At 33.3% G+C, this 21,384-nt stretch overlaps 1 non-coding gene across 1 annotated transcript; it reads right to left on the bottom strand.

Annotated features, from left to right (window-relative positions):
• Nucleotides 1–19,872: 19,872 nt before the first annotated feature.
• LOC112535873 lies at nt 19,873–19,979 on the bottom strand. The gene has a single exon (XR_003079961.1). It is a non-coding gene; the product is annotated as a small nucleolar RNA R71 (small nucleolar RNA).
• Between the last annotated feature and the right edge of the window lie 1,405 nt (nt 19,980–21,384).

Below are 21,384 nucleotides of genomic sequence, written 5' to 3'. Positions count from 1 at the left end.
TTGGCCTAAAATGAAATCTGATGTGAATATATTATGTGCTAACTGTATTGTATGCAAGCAAGCTAAGTCTAAATCATAACCTAATGGGTTATAAATGCCTTTGCCCATACTTAATTCTCCTTGGATTGACATATCTATGGATTTTGTGCTTGGATTACCTAGGTCTAAGCATGGGCATGATAGTATTTTTGTTGTGGTGGATAGGTTTTCAAAGATGTCACACTTTATTGCATGTAGGAAAACCGATGATGCCTGACTGTATGTTCACAATTGTTCTTTAGAGAAATTGTACGTTTACATGGTATGCCTAGAACTATTGTCAGTGATAGGGACACCAAGTTTTTGAGCTATTTTTGGAAGACCTTATGGGGTAAATTGTGTAACACCCGAAATTTTTTTTATATATTTAATAATGAGTTTTTATTTAAGTTAATTTTAGCTTTATTTTTATTCAAGTAAACTATTTGAGAAATGATTATATTTTGGTTATTCAAATTTTCCCAAATGCATATTTATATAAATAAAATTATATATTGGAAAATTATGATAGAAATTGTAAGGGATGTTTTTATAAAAGAATTTTGAGAAAATTGGTATTATAATTGATTAGCAGTATTAAATTTTGAGTTGGAAATTGATTATTTAATTTAATTGTGTGTAGGATTTAATTGGAGGATTATTTTGGAATAAGGATTAAAAGTATAATGTTATTTTTATGGGAATTAATGGAAATTTGTGAGTTTGGTATTTTCGTAAATAAATAAAATATATATCGTTTCGTGGGTATTTTGTAATTATGTTTTTCAATAATTCGGTTTTGGCCCAAATTAAATAGTTAAGGGCTTAATTGAAAGGCTAAAAAGAAGTTTGGGGTCAAATTGGAATTCTGCGAGGATGAAATTGTAAGTAATTAAGAAAGTTGAGGGACTAAATTGTAATAAAGAAAAGTTCGGGAAATGTCGATATTGAAGGAGAGAAGAAATCGTAGATCGAGAGAGGCGATGGATGGTCAGAAGGGAGGGCGAAGGCTAGCCGCGGGCGTGCGGGAGTACTGGTCTACTGGTCGATGAGCGGCTGCCGCCGGAAGCACGGCCCAATTTAGCAGTGAGCCCGAGCTTTGGCGCCGGGGCCGCGTTGCGGGCTTCAAGTGCCGAGGGTGAACATCGCCCTCGCTGGCGGCGACGTCGTTTTGCCGGGGCTCCAGATGGATAGACATATCCATAGGTCCTGTCTCAGCTCCCGGCGAGGATGGCACGATTTGTGGCGATCGGGGCCAGTCTTGCCGTCAGTGCAAATGGATCGCAAACGGATCGCCGGGATCGGCGGGTCGGATCGGCGCCGTGATCGTTCATAGCGTCCGATGGTGTGTTCGGATCAGTCCGGAAGGTGATCGTCATCGGCTACCGTCGTTGTGAGCCGCAGAGTCCGAGTCCGGCGGGGTCGGGCGGTCGGCGTCGTGGTGGCCGTGCAGCGGCCGCGTCTCGTATGATTCTTTGGCCCTGGATTAATTTTAGAAATTCTTAGTTTAATTGTGTCTAATGGTTTATATTGAGTATTTGATGATTTTTGAGTCAAAATAATGTCTCGCGGTCGCCCTGCCTCAGATTTTGGTGTGCGGGGTCGGAAATAGTGAAGTTTGGGGACTCGACTCCCGTTGTTTAAATTGTTGGATATTTGGAGTGTTTTCTCTGGCAGTCCGGACCCGCTACTCGGTAATGTTCGTGTTGTAGGGAGGTTACGATTTTCTCGAGAATTCTCAAGATTAGCCAAGTCGGTCAGAGTCAGACTAGGATTAATGATCGATTGTCTCAAAGTAGTATTGATAAATTGTTTTCAGTGATTAGATGATCTCGGCTCTCTTCCGCTCTTACTAAGAGCGCACCGGGCACCGGAGAGGAGGTCGTCGCCGATCCCTGTGAGTTAAAGTCATTTAATCATTGCACTATTGCTAAGTCCCGTTTTAATATGCTATTTTGGAAGTTTATGTTTAACATGGTTACTAATATCTCAACGTAATTAATTTTACCGGATTATTAATTATTGAAGATAATATGAGTATTATTATAGTAATGTTATAATAATTCCAAATATCATCACGATTTCCACACAATGATGTTTTACTCTTAATTGTTAATCATTAATTTGATATGGTTGAATGACTTCATTATACAATATTTATTAAATGGATGATTGTGTCTTGAGAAACGCGTGCTTGTAGAATATCGAGGCTTTGATGGGATTATCATCGCATGACGTGGGTTACATCGTGCATTAATGACATGGATATAAGGTTATTATGGATTTGTCCGCCTGATCGAGCTTGCCTCTCCGGCCGGATTGTTAAGGTCACACGATCGAGCAATGCTCTCGGCCAAGCTTATTTGGAATTCAAGTGTTGAGCCGGGAGGTAAGGACCCTGATCGAGCTTGCTCGGCGCCTGCCTGTTGGATTAAGAGCCGAAGGCTATTAGAATTGGGGTTAGGGTTCTCACCGAGCCACTCGTCCCGTAAAAGTAAAAATATATTTTTATTTATTCATTTATTTATTTATTATGGTATGATTATAATATGGATTGTATTTACGTGCATGGTTGATATTTTGATTCGAATGATTAATATTTTATGTGAAGGAAATAGTAGGGTATGATTATAGTATGGTTTGATATCGATTTGAATAATCTATGTTTTCCGGAGAAGAAGCAATAGTCCCTAGATTATTTGATTTTAACTCACTCACGGCATGCCATTTTTATTTTACCTGCTTCAGTTCGGATCGTTAGTTCTCCCTGCGACTTATTCAAGAATCCGACTCCTTCATCATCGGTGATGTATTTGATTTGGTATGTAAATTGGTAAATCTTAGATTCTCATGGTGAGTAAATAGTAGATGTATCGCGGTTGTAATCCTCAGTCTCTTACGTTTCTCCGGTAGCAATCAAGTAATTTTAATAAAGTGTAGCTATTAAGATAATTTATGGTTTTAATAATATTAATTTGAGATGAGATTTGTTTAAATCAGTGAGTGTCGCTTACTACGGGTTCGTGGCTTAAGCCCCATTCCCTAGTTGTTAGGCCCACCGGTGGGTCGTGACAAATTGGGAACTAAATTACTTTTTTCTACTACATGTCATCCCCAAACCGATGGTCAAACCGAGGTAGTAAATAGAACTTTGTCACAATTACTTAGGACCATGGTTAAACGAAACTTGAGAACATGGGAAGATTGTTCACGCATGTTGAATTTGCATATAATCGTAGTATGCATTCTTCTACTCAATTTTGCCCATTTGAGATTGTTTATGGCTTTATTCCTTTGAGTCCTTTAGATTTGATTGCTTTACCTTTGAGTGAACAAGTGAATTTAGATGGTGCAAAGAAGGCTGAATTTGTGTTGAAGTTGCATGAGCAAGTGCGTGCAAATTTGGAAAGATGCAATGAACAAATCACCAAACAACGCAATAAGTACGTAAAAGGATGGTATTTGAAGTTGGTGATTGGGTTTGGGTGCACTTCGGGGAAGGATAGGTTTCCCAATCAAAGAAAATCAAAGTTGATGCCACGTGGTGATGGTCCATTTGAAGTAATGTCAGCGATAATGCATACAAAGTTCACTTACCTGGTGAGTATAATGTTAGTGCTACTTTTAATGTTGCTGATTTGTCTCCTTTTGATTTTGATGAAGGCGTTGATTCGAGGTCGAATCCTTTCAAAGAGGGGGGGAATGATGCAACCAAGGGTGCATCTAAGTCAACTAGCATGGATCCACTAGCCTATAGAGGACCAATGACACAAGCAAGGAGTAAAAAGTTCAAGCAAGCCTTAAATTCTTACTTAGAGCATGTTTTGAAGATGGCTAATGATGGTGCTTTAATGAAGATAACAACACCTTGAAGATAGTGACATTTAATTGCTATTAATGAAGCTTAAACTTCTAGTCATGGAACAAGGTCAAGGTTAAAGATCAAGGATCAAAGTCAACAGGTTTTCCTAGGGTTTCTAGAATCATTGGGCCACACATTAGAGTTTCTAGAAGCATTGGGCCGCACATTAGGATTTTTAGAAGCATTAGGCCGCACATTAGGGTTTCTAGAAGCCTTAGAGGTCTCACCTAACCCTAGGGTAGCCACCACTTATGCTTAGAGAAGGAGGCAGCCACACATTAGAAGTCTTTTAGGGTTTGATTCTTTATTGCTTATCTCTTAGTCCTTTTTAGGGTTAGAATCATTTCAAGACTCTATAAATAGAGCTATGTATTTCGGCTAAAGCATAGAAGATCAATATACATTTCTGAATGAAGTTTTATTTGAGTTGTTAACTCTTATTCCTTAAGGTGTTCCTTATTGAATTTCTTGAGATTAAATTAACTTGTTTGATTTAGTTTCACATCTACATGTTTGATCAATCAATTAACTTTTTATTAGTTTCTTGAGTTGTTTGAACATTCTTCATCTAATTATAACTAAAGGGCTTAGTAGTTCTATTGCTAAGTTTGTTAGTTTCATAATCAATTGCAAACTTTCAAGTTAGATTTTGGGGCGACAAATTCGAACTTATTGGTAAGGGTGCTTCCTCTTAAATAGGGAGAGCGTTTATCAGTTTGATTTTCTCACCATTATTTATCTTGATGTTTGAACGTATCCGGTTCGAGTTCGTATCATGTACTATGTAGTTTCATAATTTTTTAATTTTTAGTATATATATATATTTTCATATAAGAAGAAGAATTTAGTTACAAATCGTGATAAAAAAAATATTTCCCTGTTAAAAAGTCTTGATTTGTAAAGATTCAATCACTTTTATTCTGATCGGTCATCATTATCATATTATATGTATTTGATAACACAAATTTGGAGTTTAACAACTCATAATTTTTCACTATTTGACCGTTAAATCGCGATTTAAGAAATCACTAATCCGATAATATCGATTTAACAGTAAAAAAATAACATTTTAAGTTGTTAAGCTCTGAACTCATATTATCAAACATAAAAAATATGATAATGATGACTGATTGGAGTGAAAATAGCTAAATATTTACAAATTGAGACTTTTAACAGTAAAATATCTTTTTTTGTTACGATTTGTAACCACGAGTCTCTTTTTGTCTAAAAAAACCACATAATGAAAGTTGTAAAATGATGAAACCATAAGATACTTTTATATACTTATCCCAATATTATTTATAAAAAAATTTATTTCTATTATAAATTAAATAAATACTAAATTAAATATATATAACAATAATTCAATAATAATATAACTAATAATAATATTAGATTAATATTAAACTATAATTAATATATCCTTTTCAGGATTGGGAATTATAAGTATTTAGAATAATAATTTTTTAGTTTTCATATTAGTTACATACTATTTTTTAGACTTGGAATCATTATTAAACAAAATAATTTTTGATATTGTTGAGTTATGTGAAATCTATACATATATGAAAATAGTGTTTTATATAAATTGTTTTTTTCTTATTTGACAATTATGTCTAATTCTCTAAACTGTAAGAATTTTAATTGTTTTAGTGTATAAAAGAGCATTATGCACTAATAAATTTATTAAATTATTAAATTACATTTAAAATATAACTTCATATTTATCATAAGAAATTTAAACTATTAAAATCAAGTTAATATTTACCTTTAATTCTCATAAGAAACATTTTCTAACATTATTTCCCATATTCCCTAAGACAAGTTATATAACTTTTAAATATATATTTGTAATGCATAAATTAATTTCTATAAGTTATTTATAAGGTATATTATATGTAATATAAGTTTAATGGATATGTATTTTGTTCAATAAAAATATCATAAAGACTTATTATAAAATATTTATTTTTATTTAAGAATTAAAATTTAATTATATAATCATCTAATATATTAGTATTTTTACTATATATTTTAATATAATATTATTTATTATTTATTATTTATTTAATAATTTAATAATATCATTATTATCTTTAAGAAAGTATTATATTATACGTCTATTATTGTAGATTTTCCATTTGGCACATATATGCCGCTTGACATAAAATATTAGTATTGACCTCAGCTCTCTTTCAGGAGTCAGTTACAAAATCTTTTATTATACAAAGAATCAATTATAATTTTAATGACTTATTATTAATACTATAACGTGCCATAATTTTTGGCAAAAAAAAACAACTAATCATCTCTTGCTTTTTAAACAAATAAATCTTTTTTATGTGGGTGGAAGTTTTTTTCCTTTCAAAAATTTTCATGTGATTGCTCTCCTCTTAAATTTTTATACATTATATACTACTTGTTCGCACTTCGTCTTGATTGTTTTTTCTTTTCTTTTCTCTTTTTCCAAGTTATTAGTAAAAAACTATCTATTTTCACTTTGGAAATAAAGTCATTGGATCACAACTTAAACAAATTCAATTACTGATGTAATAAAGAGATGTGAAGGTTAGTCCAAAAATTTATCTTTTTTATACTCAATTTCAATCTTTTTTATTCTATTTACTGATATATGACAATAGTGTAACTTTTTATTTTCTAAACTGAACAATGTTGCATGAAGATAGCATACGAGTCCTGAACTTTTTTTGCTATAGAAAAGCAGTCTTTTTGTTTCATTCTCAACCATTTCTTATATATATATATATATGAAAGTAATATTTCATCTTTTGCTTTCTATCTCATCACTTTAAATTCTTTTATGAATTTTAAGATATTTCTTTAGATTGTAGTAAGTTTTTAGTTTTAACTTTTATGCAAGAACAATCCTAAATTTTTTTTTCTTTCATCTTTAAAACCATATTAATTTTTATTTAATATTAATATAATTATTCTCATCTTCTCTATTAATTATATATGTCATTAACAACCTTTAATTTTTATATTGTGCTAATTTTGTATCTCATGATCTTTCTTGGACTAATTTTATGTCTGATGATTTTCTTTCGATAATTGAAAAGTCATTATTTATCATGACCATTCTAATATAACTTTTATAGTTTCTATCTCCATCTGCATTTTTTAATTTCATTTTTATCTCCATCTTCAAATAAAATTAAAGAGTAAGTGATAGAGGAGAATACAAGAAATATATATCTATATATATGAAAAAGTAATATTTTCTTTCTCCTCACTTAAGATCGTTTATGATTTTAAGGTATTTCTTTGAACTGCAATGAATTCTTTAGTTTTAATTTTTATGAAAGAACTATTTTTATTTTTTTCTTTCATCTTTATAATCATATTATTTGCCACTTAACATTAATATAATTATGTTTAACTCCTCTATTAATTATATATATTATATACAACCCTTAATTTTCATATTTTGCTAATTTTGTGTCTCATGATCTCCCTTTTGATAATTGAAAAGTCATTATTTATCACCATAATCATTCTGATATGAATCACCATTTTGTTATTCATATATTCTATATTTTCCATCTCTATCTTCATTTCCAATTTTATCTTTATCTCCATTTTCAAATAAGATTAACGAGAATACAAGAAATATAACTTTTGAATTAGCATTACAATAATTTGCAACGTTATTTTTAAAAGCTCTCAAAAGGTATGTATGAGAAAATTATTTTAATTCATTAAGAAGTTTCATGATTACGTACTACTTGTTATTTTTGACTCCTTTATCCCACATTGAAAAGCTAAGAAAAGGAAGACGTAGTAGTCTATAAATAGTGGGCTTTCTCTCATTTTCCAAGTGTTAAGAAAAATAATAGGCCTTATATTTTTATGGGCTAAATTGTATTTCTCTTCTTTCTATTCTTATTAATATTTTTTTATAATTCTATTGAATTAAGAAATATTATTTTAGTAGTGCACGAGGAAGTAAGCATAATTTTTGTCGAACCTCGTTAAAGTTTGGGTGTTTCTTTTCTTATTGTTTATTTAATAGCTTATTTGTCGATGGAAACTAACCCGATTTCCACAGCAATTGGTATCAGAGCCAAGTTACTGAATGGTTTAAATTGATCTTTCATATCAGAAAAGAATCTGGGTCATTCCGCATTGTATTTGAAAGCTATTAAATATAGATCGAAGCAGAAATGACTAACGGGGAAAGTACCTCTACACCAACCACAATAGTAGCACCAAATTCATTTCAAAGGTGAGAAATGTAGGGCAGTTCTAGAAATTCTGTGGTGGAGATATTTGATGGTGGCACCTGGCCATTTCTTGTATTTGGCAAGGTGAAGTTCTAGATGCCCTATTCTAACAAGGTCTAGATGTTGCCATTGAAGATGAGAAACCAGACGGTGTGAGGGAGAGGAAAGCAATTAATCGATTATAATCGATCAGGTAATTCGATTGTGCTTGTCGATCAGGCTTCGTCCAGAGCAAAAATATGTCAGAATTGGAAAGCAGGAAAAGCATTTTTACGAAAAGAGCGCCAAAATAGACTCCATATGCGTAAAAGATTGTTCGGATTCACATATGTTCCTAGTACCACGATGAATGATCACATAACAAACTTCAATCAACTTGTTGCCGACTGATGAATTTAGATGTGATATTTGAAGATGAAGATTTGGTCTTGATGTTGTTGGGATCTCTTCTGAAGAATTTGAATTCCTTGAGACTACTTTACTCCACGGAGACTGAGGTGTCTCTCAGAGAGTTTCAGGTCGCTTATAGCTATAAATTACGAAAAAGATAAAAGGGTAGCTCTAATGGGTGCATGAACTTTGGTAGTAGGAGAGGCCATTCTAGAGAAAGATGTAAAGGGAAAAAGGAAGATCAAGTCCGAGTTGGCAAAGACCCAATGTGCTTTTTAGAAGAGGCACTCTGGAGGAAAGAGAACTCGAAAGAAGCCAAAGGGAAAGTACAAATGTAGCTGAATGTGATTTTGATCTTTCATTAGTAATGATGCCATCAACCAACAATTTGGAGGCTTGGATTCTTGATTCAGGCTGTAGCCACCAGACGTGTTCCAAACCGAATGGTGGTTTCGATTTCAAAAGAAATATGGAGGGTGGAGTTGTTCTACAATGATAACACTTGCAAAATCAAAACCGCCTAACGGAATTAGTTTAGTTCGGTTGAAGAATCATGATGGATCAATTAGAATTTTGACTGATGTCAGATATGTGCCAAGTTTGACAAGAAAATTTATTTCTTTGGGAGTTCTGGCAAGAAAGGGCTTCACTATTGTCATTAAAAATGAGACTTTAAAGGTTATCTCTGGGGCACTTGTTGTGATGAAAGGTGCAAGCAAAAAGCAATAACTTGTATTACTATCTTAGTAATCCGCTTATTGGTACATAGAGCAGAAGCTTCTAGTTATAATCAGGAACTAAAAGCAACCAGTTTGTGATATCGCTTGCGCTGACATGAGCGAAAATCCTTGAAACTCTTAAATAAATCAAGTATTATTGCAGGGTGAAAGTCCTAAATTAAATTCACGAACATTGTCAATAATAAAACAAACAAGAGTGAAGTTTGGTGCATCGCAATCCATGATACTAAGGGTATTCTGGATTATATTCACTCGGATGTACGGGGACCCTCCAAGACAGCCTTCAATGGGAGGCAAACATTATTATGTTTCTTTTGTTGATGATTTTTTTCGGAGAGTGTGGGTGTACACTATGAAGACAAAGGATGAAGTACTAAGAGTTTTTCTCACCTGGAAAAGACAAGAACTCACGACGGGAGAAGATCAAATGTCTCCGGAGGAGAGTATACAAGTGATCTTTTTATGAAAGTCTGCCAAGATAAAGGTATTGTGAGACACTTTACTGTCAGAAATACACCACAACATAATGGGGTGGCATAAAGGATGAACCAGACTCTACTGGAGAAAGTTCAGTGTATGTTGTCCAATGCTGGGTTAGACAGACAGTTCTGGGTTGAGGCTATAACATATGTGTATCATCTTATTAATCGTTTGCCATCAACTGCTATTAACGGTAAAACACCTTTAGAGGTATGGTATAGAAAACCTGCTATAGATTATAATTCCTTACATGTTTTTGGTTCCACTGCATATTATCATGTTAAGGAATCAAAGTTAGATCCGAAGGCAAGAAAAATAATTTTCATGGAAATATCATCAGGTGTAAAAGGATATTACCTATGGTGCCCAGATTTAAAGAAGATAATCTTCAGCAGAGATGTTACCTTTGAATAATCTACTATGGTGAAAGAAGTAGAAGAGCAAGAGACAAATGGAGCTTCACAGCAGGTGGAGCATTCTCCCAAATAGGTATAGTTTAATGGTTGTAGAAGTACTGAACCAGCAATAGATCAGTCTAATAGATCTACTCCTATAGAAGAAGGGGAGTTAGAAGATGAATCAGGTGATAAAGTAGAGGTTCCAGCACAAGAACCTCAACGACAACATGAGTTAATTGCATTGAGTAAGCCAAAGAGGAACACTACAAACCCGCTAATTTCGGAAGATTTTGTAACCTCAGATCTTTAAATGTTGATGTTCACCGACTTTATATTGATGGAGCTGCGAGGGGGTACTGAAAACAACATGGAAGCCTACCTGAAAGAATGGGAGCAAGGTCGTCAAGGTCGCAAATGGGTACTCTGCAGAAGTGATGGATTTTGTTGGTACTACTCAATGGAATTGACTACAATGAAGTTTCTTTTCTCCAAAGGTGAAGCATTCCTCCATTAGAATATTATTGGCCTTGGTAGCATAATTGAATTTGGAACTAGTTCAAATGGATAAAAACCGATCGATTGTTGCATGCAGGATCTGGAAGAGAAATCTACATGGATCAATGAAGGATTTAGGATTGTCGGAAAGAAAATTTGGTATGCAAATTGAAGTGTTGTATGATTTGGAGCATACAACATACCAAGTGGTACAAACAATTTGATAAGTTTATGATGAGGCAAAGGTGCACAAGAAGTAAATATAATCATTGTGTATTCTTGAAAAGGCTACAAGATAGATCCTTTATCTATCTTCTTCTTTATGTTGATGATATGTTGATTGCATCGAAGAATAGAGGAGAAATTAAACAGTTAAAGGCTCAACTAAATCTATAATAGAGGCAGAGTATATGACCTTTACAGAAGCTGTAAAAGAGGCAATTTGGCTTCAGGGGTTGGCTGAAGACTTGGAAACTGATCAGAAGCACGTCAAAGTACATTGTGATAGTCAAAGTGTTATCTGTTTAGCTAAAAACCAAGTCTATCATTCAAGGAAAAAGCATATCGATGTTCGTTATCACTTTGTGACGGAAATTCTTGAAGAAGGTGAGATACTTCTTCATAAGATTCCAATTGCTGAAAATCCTGCAGATATGACTACGAAGGTAGTAACCGGTGTCAAGTTCCAACATTGTTTGAACTTGATAAATGTTATTAAAATTTGAAGATGGGCGCTTCAAGCACATTTGGAGGCATTGCTAAATTTATGATGAGAGAAAACAAAGAATGTTTGATTGGGTTTAGGAAGTCGCCAAAGTGGAAATTTGTTATTTTTAACTCCTTTATCCCACATTGAAAAGCTAAGAAACGAAAGAAGTAATCCCAAGTCTATAAATAGTGGGCCTTCTCTCCTTTTCTAAGTATCAAGAAAAATAATGGGCCTTATATTTCTATGGGCTAAATTATATTTCTTTTCTTTCTCTTCTTATTAATATTTCTTTATAATTTTATTGAATTAAGAAATATTATTTTGGTAGTGCCCGAGGAAGTAAGCATAATTTTTGCCGAATCTCGTTAAAGTTCTGGTGTTTTTTTTTATTGTTTATTTAATAGCTTATTTGTTGGTGGAAACTAACCCGAATTCCACAACACTACTCAGGTTAGTATTTCTTTTGCTTGATTATATTAAAATGTTATTTAATAGTTTAATTTATAAATTCATATATCAATATGAATATTTTTTGTGTATCATAGAAATTAATTAATTGTACAGTTAAATAATTTTATTATTAAATTTTTAATTATTTTAAGACTGATATCTTATTTTTTATGTTATTTTAAAACCGATCTCTTATTTTTTATATTATTTTAAATTTAATTATTTATATATGTAATGTTTACGATTAAAATTAATAATAGTTCATATGCACCGAAGCAAAATAAAAATTGTTGCCATTTTGTATGTTTTGTAACCCTACTATTTTTCAATTCTCTATTCAGCTGTACTTTTATATTTTTTTATTCCTTTAATTAACAATCATCTCTAATTATAATTAAAAATTTAATTAAATACAAAACATAATAATTGATCCTTATGTAAGTCGTTATATAATAATAATGCTCTATGGACGGGCACAAAAACTAGTTATATTAATAAATCACTAGATCTTTATTTTTTGTAAAGAAAAAAACCACTAAATTTTTTGCCTAATAGAAAAATTCTATATAGCTCAAGTGAAGGTCTTAAGTTCGAACCTCCACCTCTTCCTTTCCATGATAAAAAAAAATTACATTATCATATTCATAATAACTAAGTTTAATATTTTTGTCTTTCAATTTCATTAAATTTTTACATTTGTCAGCACCCTATTTTTCTTCTCCAATTTTATTACTGTATAATAATAACTAAAGATATTGTCCGAGTCCGAAAGATGGATTATGTGGTTTTGCGGAGCAATAAGGTGACTCGAGTAATTTCTCATCCACCTTAAGAGTAGGGCACCTACTCATCTGACAATCGAATGCAAGAAATTTAAAAAATGGGTGACCTTAAGGGTAAGTGTGTCTTAAGCTAAGGGCGTGTGCACATGGATGTATTAAACCTAAAAAATGGGCCAAAGAAGGAAGCACAAACATGCACGCCATAAGAGTAAAAATGAGTGTTCTTAGCTTACGCCAGACCACATGGGCACCACGGGTCTGCACTCTTAGGGCAGTATGGCCGGACAACAAGTAGGTGGCCGGCCCCCGAACCCACTCAAAGCCTAGACAGAGGCCTTGGATTTATTTATATAAAATCCAAGCCCAAAGCCCTGGGCCACCCACCCGATGTCTAGTTTAGTTAGAAAAAAAAGAAATGTCATACCTAGCACTCGAACCTATGACCTTCAACTTATAATTAAGTGCTATATACCACTTAGCTACCTATTATTATTAATAATAAATTGGGTTTAAATTTTGAATATTTGTGTTGAAATTGGGTTTAAATTTGAATATTTGTGTTGAATTGTCGATCGGTCGGAGGCTGACCAGGCATGCTGCCCGACCTATTTACATGTGTTTAATAATTGGTAAGAGCAGTCGCACTTCAAATACCCTGCCCCGGGCTCGAGATATTAAAATTCTCGGGCTCGGACTTGTCCAAAATCAAGTCGCTACCGAGCCCGGCCCAAACCCCGAACCCATGAACAGTCTGTAGCCAGAGCTTTATAGTATCATCAGGCGTGATAATCATATTTTAGGGTGGTGACTTACTATCATATGCTGGGGCAAAGATGCATTATAATGTTGTCTTGTCTCTTTTCTTTCTAAATGAGTTCATTAAAGAAGTGATGTATATTGGGAGGTGGTGGTTGGACTAAGACAAGTAGAGATTTTGACAATATAAAGAGAAAAAAAGAGAGAAATGAGGGAAAACGAAAACTTAGAAGAATATACAAAAGGCGAGAAACGAAAGAGAAAAAAAGCGGAGATATGAAGAGGATACTGAAAAGATATTGATGGTGAATATGAGAGTAACAAAGAGACACTAACACAATTGATGATACAGGCACCCTAAAGTAACATAACATAGAAAATGTAAACAAAGAAAACTTTACTAATGGAGACGAGAGAAAGAAGAAAGAGGAAGGGAAATAGTTAGCGCAAAGAAAAGGATGGCTCAAACAAGATTAGCTTAGTGAAACACAAAAGAGGAGAAGGTGAAGTTGTGATAGAGGGCAAGAACCAGGAATCTCTAGAACCACAAACGTTCATTTCTTAGTCTTAAACCACCACACAAGGTAATATCAAAAAGCCTCAAATGACCTTGTAGTTGAATATAAGAAAGGAAAATATAATGAGAAGAGGTAATAGGTAATTAGTAAAAATAAAATATTAGTTAATATATTAATTATATTGTAAATCATTAATAATTTAAATAAATAAATAAATTTTATGTCAACATTATATCTATGTATAAAAATAAGTATATATCAAAAAATATTATATATATATATATTAAATTACTAGCTTTATCAATTTTCTAGTATAACTAATCTTTTATATATATATATATATTAGAAAGTTATCCACCCAACTTATTTATATCACTTTTTTTAGTATAACTAATTTTCAGAAAGGTAGTATTAAACTATTATAGAAAAAGCACAAAAATCTGAAATAGAAAATGATGCATACAAACAACAGTCATTTTAAGTTTTTAAACACTATAGATTTTGAAAACTCTATTGTCCATAAACGTGATATTACAAATGCAATCATAATATAAAATACAAAGTGAATGTCTAAAATCAACTAGTAAAACGCAAAGTAAAACACAATGGTTGAACCACATTGGACAATTCTCCATTAATACTGATATGAACCGGAAAAGAAAGGAATTAATTTATAAATAAGAGAAATAAATCTAAGATATTATATATACTTACTGTTGAATTTTGTTATTGTTCTATTAAAAATCATTATCCATAGGGAATGATAAAAAAGTTGACTTTTATATTCATGATATTTAAATATATTTAATCATTAAAATAATATATTAAACTAGTAAGATTATACAAGCTATGCCGCGAGTTTTCAACAATGTTCTTAATAACAGCATAGTCTATGTTAAATGCGTGAATAAAATATGAATATAGCAAAAGTCTGGAATAAAATTAATACGCTAAAAAGTTAACAAATATTGTAAATAATGCATGAAAAGAATGTTTCAAATAACATTATGAAGAAATGGGAAATAATAGGATTAAAATTAAAATTGAAAAAACCAGCAAGTCCTTCTCATTGCAATCTGTAGTAAGAGAATAAAAAAAATTGAATTAAATCGAGATACTTGTGTAATAATAGATGTTACATAAGAAAGGTATATCTGTTAACGTTACCTTCATGGTGGGGTTTTTATTGATAGTCACTAATCTTGGATTGTGGAATCGACTATTAGACTTGTGAAGGACTGGATGATGAACTGGTGTGTAGTAAATCAATTGGAATGAATATCCATTATATGATAAATTATTTTAAACTAATTACATATGAAATATATGATTCTGTTTTCTTACGCAGGCATATTTTTTTGGTAGGCGATTCTTCGGGAAAAAGGTCAGCTTGCAGCTCTTGGCTCGAGACAACTGTTAATGGTGCTTTAAATGTATGAGTCGATTTTGGAAAAAGAACTCGTCCCACTTTCATCAGCATCTGAAAAATTTAGGACCTTTTCACATTTTTCTTATTGTCTATAAGCAGTGGATTACGAAGCAATGTTGATAAAGAAAGAGAAGTCCGTACGTTCTTCGAAACAACCATCTGCAATGAATTATTGTCTTTAAATATATGCATCACTTAACAGATTGTATGGATTCTCAACTCGATTATCGACAACAATTTGAAAACACTTGCAGAGACCAAAAGTTTTATTCATTAACGGTGGCCTGGTGAATTTATCTTTGCAGCTTTGAGCAAGATTATTTGTCGGCAATCCAATTAGGTCAGCTGCTGCATGACAAAAGATAAGGAAGGTTGTCGTTCCCGTACTATCTTCGCCAATAGCATTCAGTTTGTACCTTTGTACGCCATACATTTGTAATCTAACATTTATTTGAGTAAAGTATTACTTTAAAAAAAAAATACAATATCGATATTTATCAATAGATTGGAGGATCTCCTGAGATGCCACAATTGTTATACTACACTTTGCGACTATAATTCTGGGTGCTAGTTCTGTATTCGGAATATATGCTCGATACCACCGCCCAGTTGATATATCAACATTCGTAATTGTTGCTTCACAAGTAAATTTAATGTCCTACGACAACATCAAATAAAAGAAATTATAATGAAAACTTATTATTAAATATAATGCAGTAATAGTATTTTTAATAAATATTTAAATATGATATACCTTTATCAATATGGAAATCTAAAGATAATAATTCATCAATTGTTTTGAGGTTGATGGTTCGTTGAGCTTCAATATTGCGGATAGGACGATTTTTGTTTCAAGCTTGATAATTTTCTCAACAGGATCAATTAATCTGCATAATAAAATGTTATGCTGCCATTTTAGTTTGTAAGTATCAAATGATTTTACCTATTCTTGAAAGCTTCAACTTCAGGAATTTCTAGGTCGATAAAAACCCTTGTTGCAGAAGAGCTGTTTACTAATAATTGATCTGTAATAAATTTCAAGCTTTTATAATACGTTTAAAGATATGTACATATCAAAAATTAAAGTGTTATATTGTTCTACCAATGAATTTTTTGATAATCAGCGATAAGAAAACAACAACCACAACACCATTGGATTCCTAAGCAAAGATATCATTTTTGGGGAACTGAAGTGCCATCTTGTCCTAAAGAGTGATATACAACTCATCGTCACTGTAAAAGAAGATCATTATATCACATAACTAATTTGGTAATAGTCTGTAGTCAACAAGTAAACATTGTTTTAAATGTTGATACTTGTAGTTTCTTATTTGCCCTCGATATTTTTCTTACAATTCTACCGGCAATGTTGGCTTCATCAATGGCCCAAATGGAAACTATTTGTCTAATACTATCTGTAGAAAATATTTTTATAGTTATAGAAATATGAAATTATGAATATCTTTTTACGAGTTAGGAATATTGAGAAATAAACCTGGTAGAAAAGATTTGTCACGTGTTAAAGCTCTAACTTCATTAAACTCGACGAAATGGAATTTGTCAAAGGGTATGGATGATGTATCATCATCAATCGGTTTAAAAGTAATGCGCGGTAATTTGATTCGAAATGGATGATCACTTAATATGTAGTTTTCCTATGCTGGTATAATCATAAAACGGGATAGATGATACATATTTTCCTCTATCAGTAAATATCGGAAATGATCCACGAACCTTTTTGGAATGGAGCCTTGCCTTGTATCACCATGGTGCAACAATTATATTTAATTTTTAAAAATATAGAGTATTAATATAATTGAACTATTATCATAAATAGAATATGAGTAAATTCGAATATGACTGAAAAACATATTCGTCAAGCATTAGAAATTCAACACTAAATAATTCCTCCAGATTGAAAATATTGACGAATTCCCATACTTGAGTGATTTGTACTTCGATTCGAACATTTTTGCTAGTGTTATCAATTTCAGATGGCAACATGTTCGCCATAGGTAAGTAAATGACTTACACTATAAGTGTAAAAAAAACTAATTAGAAATACATAAATCATAAAAAAAAACTTCAGTGTAAACAATATTCTTTGTACAACATAAGCTATTGAGTTCACTTTCTTTTTTATTATTGTTTATTAATATTCATAAATTTGTATGTGAGGTGACCCTAGATAGTGTGACATACAACAGTCCATAAAAAATACATGATCGTGTAAATAGAAGTCAACGTGTTTGAGGGTTTGTCCTTGACTTTTATTAATTTTCATGCAGTAGCAAATTCTTATAGGAAATTGCCGCCTTTCCAGGATAAAAGGAAAGTTATGTTTATTAAAAGTAAGAACAATTCTAGGTATATAAACTTTTTTCTCCGGATGCAATCCAATTATTATTACAGCTTTAATTACTCAATTTTCTAGATTGAAAATCATTAATCTAATACTATTAAACCAATTGATATCCTTGATATCACACATGTTTGCATGCTTGATTTTGAGTTGTTTTTAGGGAAAATTATGTGTTTTTGTATTAGAATCACCCTGTTTTTGTTTCCTTTGTGTCTCAGGTGTTTTTCTAGGTACATCATCAAAGTTAGAGAGAAATCAGACTAAAATCGAAGATATGCATTGCATGAAGGTCAATTCTGCTAGATCGCCACGCAACACGTCGCAGGTCGAGAGGGCATGCTGAAATTCCTTACCCATGGCAAGAAAAAACAACTTACAGCACGGTTCCCAAGATTAACACAGCCTAGGAGCATGCTCGTGCTGAGCACCACGACCCAAATTCAAGCCGTGCTAAAAGAAGGCCAGATGTACAATTGTAGCCCAATGAGCGCGTCCGGTATTGGACGGTCCAAATGCAAGTCGTGTTAGATCCTGAAGCTTGATTTAAAAGAAAAGAAAAAGAAAGAGAAAGGGGATGCGGCAGAGAGAGAACTTTGGGGTATTCAAGACAGACTTTAAGAGCAACCTTCTAGATGATCAAGAAGAGGAAAGCGAAGACGAATTCCACTTCAACATCATCCATATAGCTGTTCTTGATGATTGGATTGAAGATTCAAAGGAAAGAAGGAGGAGATCTTAAGCTGCAGAGATTGGATTTAAAGTTATTCAAGAGGTGATAACATTTCCACCATTTGAGAAAAGGGTGTACATATTCTTTTTGATTCTTGTTTATTTTGTATTTGATTCTTGTATTAGTTTAATCATGAACATGTGTAACTAATCTTATTAAATCCATTTGGGGCTGATCTTTACCTATGCTAGGCTTGTTTTATGCTTAATTGATTGAATTGTTGATTTAAGATTGTAGTTTTCATTCAAATACAACAAAATCTATTGTTTCTTCTTCATTATTGAATCAATTTGAGGTCTTTTGTAATTGAGAAATTCAATTGAGTTTGGACAACTGCTTATGCGATTAAGTGATTTGCATCTTAGAGATAAGTGTAATAACTTACTGGAATAAGAACTAGACATTCTTATTAGCGGTAATTTAGAGATTAATATTATTCTAAAGTCAATTGTTAAGAAGAGACTTCAATTTTAGATCTTTAGGATTAGAAATTGGTTAACTCGAGAGAGAGGCCAATTCATTTAAGAGATTATCCACAAATCGCAATTCTTAATCAATCAATTCATAAATAATTATTTTTAAGCCGGCTAGCTAAAGGGATCTCCAATTGGGTTAACTCATCTCATTGTCTTTTTCAAGTTGTCTTTGTTAAAATTTAGTTTTCATTTATATTCTCAATCATTTTTAGTAAATAATCTTCACCACGTTTTGATTGGTTAGATAATAGGAATAGCGTTGTAGTAGTAGCTTTTCAGTTCCCGTGGGATACGACATTGATACTTTCCATAGCTAGATTGCATTCGATAGGTGCACTTGCTTGTAGATTGTTAGTCGTGTTTAGCCTTATCAAGTTTTTGGCACCGTTATCGAGGAATTATTTTGAGAGATATTATGAACTGTGTGTTCTTATTAATTTATCCATTTATTCTTTGTTCTTTATTTGTTTTTCTTTATTATATTCTTTTATTAATTTGTGTTATTGGTTAATCATTGTTTCAGGTAGTGTATGACTAGGGGGCCTAATCCTAACATAGTAGACCCTCTACTAGAACTAGAGTGATCCCTCAAGCAGTTGAGGAAGCAATTGAACATAGAGGAGAAAGAGATTTCGAGTTGGGAAAGTAGATGAGAGGGAGAGACACTCTACAATGAAACGGGTACCCCAATAATGAGAATAATCGGACGATGTATGATTTTACGAGACCGGCTGTCGCCGCTGATAAATTTGACATAAAGCCTAATGTGATTCAGATGGTGCAGCAAACGATTTAGTTTGAAGGCTTGCCAGATGCGGATCCTAACACGTATATAGCGAGTTTCTTGGAGATTTGTGATACCTTCAAGATTAATGGGACAACAAACGATGCAATTCTTCTCCTCTTGTTTCCATTTTCTTTGAGGGATAGAGCAAAGGGGTGGCTACAGTTGCTACCTCCAAACACTATCACTACTTGGGATTCTTTGGCAGAAATTTTTTTATTTAAGTACTTTCCTCCCTTTAAAACTATTAAACTTAGAAATGACATATCTTCTTTTGTGTAGTTTAACGATAAGTCAATGTACGACACCTGGGAGAGATACAAGGACCTACTTAGATGCTGCCCACACCATGGACTACCAATCTGGTTACAGGTACAAACTTTTTATAATGGTTTAAATTTGGCTACTAAGCGGATGGTGCATGCCCAGTGCGGTTCTCTGAGCGAAGACGCGAGCGAGCAACCGAAGTGATAGGGGATGGCCACAAACAATTACCGGTGGCACACTATTAGGAGGGTGGCATCGTGTACACAGTTTGGATGCTAACGGCCCTTAGCGGCTCAAGTGGAGTTGTTATCCAATGATCGTCATTCCAGTCGCCCAAGCGGGAGTTTTATGGTGGCCCGCTGACACTGTTATCAAGAGGTATGTTTGCTACCTCTTCTTCATCTAACCATGATCAGGTGGACTATATAGGGAGTTAGCCTAGGCAGCAGAACAACCCGTATATCACTACCTATAATTCAGGATGGGAAACTATTCGAACTTTGGATGGAGGAACAATCACAACTAGGGGCCACTGGGATTTCAACGACTACAGCAACAACCGCAACAATCTGTTCTCCCACCCCAGTCTCCTCAGACTCAAGAGAAAAAGCCCAACTTGGAGGAGCTGATGATGAAGTTTATGTCCACTTTAGAGACCAAATTCCAGCAGACAAAGGCAACTCTTACAAATCAGCAGGTCTCCATTCAGAACTTGGAGAATCAGATAGGCCAAATTTCTAAGATGATGGCTGAGAGGCAGCCAGGGACTTTGCCTAGTAATACGGAGTCCGACCAACTATTTAGTTCTATTCTTATTCTTGATGATGATGATGTTGTGCAGGTATATTCAAATAGGAAAGATGGAGATAGTAAGGTGATGTAGCCAAAGAAGGTAGAGGGCAAGAAGAAGAGTCCTTTGAGGGAATACCAGCCCCTGATCCCATATCCTACCAGGTTGAAACAGGAGAAGGTCGATAAGTAGTTCGGTAAGTTTCTCGACTTGTTTAAACAACTGCGAATTAACTTACCTTTTGTTGAAGCTATTTCATAGATGCCTAGGTATGTGAAGTTCTTAAAGGAGATCCTTAGCAACAAGAAGAAGTTAGAGGACTTGGCGATCGTGTCCCTAAATGAGGAGTGTTCGGCTATACTTCAGAACAAATTGCCAGAGAAGAAGCATGATCCAGAGAGTTTTACTGTCCCTTGTGTGATTGGTGATTTGATAATTAGCAATGCTTTAGCTGACTTAGGAGCTAGCATTAATTTAATGCCGTACAGTTTGTTTACCAAGTTGGGGCTAGGTGAGACTAAATCCACTAGGATGAGCTTACAGTTAGCTGATAGGATTGTTAAGTATCCTAGGGGGTATTATAGAGGATGTACTTTTTAAGGTTGACAAATTTATATTTTATGTTGACTTTGTGATCATGGACATGGATGGTGAGAGTAATGTACCTTTAATTCTAGGTCGACCTTTTCTTGCAATGTCTAGGG

This window comes from Ricinus communis, chromosome 10 (assembly GCF_019578655.1).
Source record: "Ricinus communis isolate WT05 ecotype wild-type chromosome 10, ASM1957865v1, whole genome shotgun sequence".
NCBI classification, from domain to species: Eukaryota; Viridiplantae; Streptophyta; class Magnoliopsida; order Malpighiales; family Euphorbiaceae; genus Ricinus; species Ricinus communis.
The sequence above is the reverse complement of the archived record's forward strand: the minus strand, read 5'-3'. Positions and strand labels throughout refer to the sequence as shown.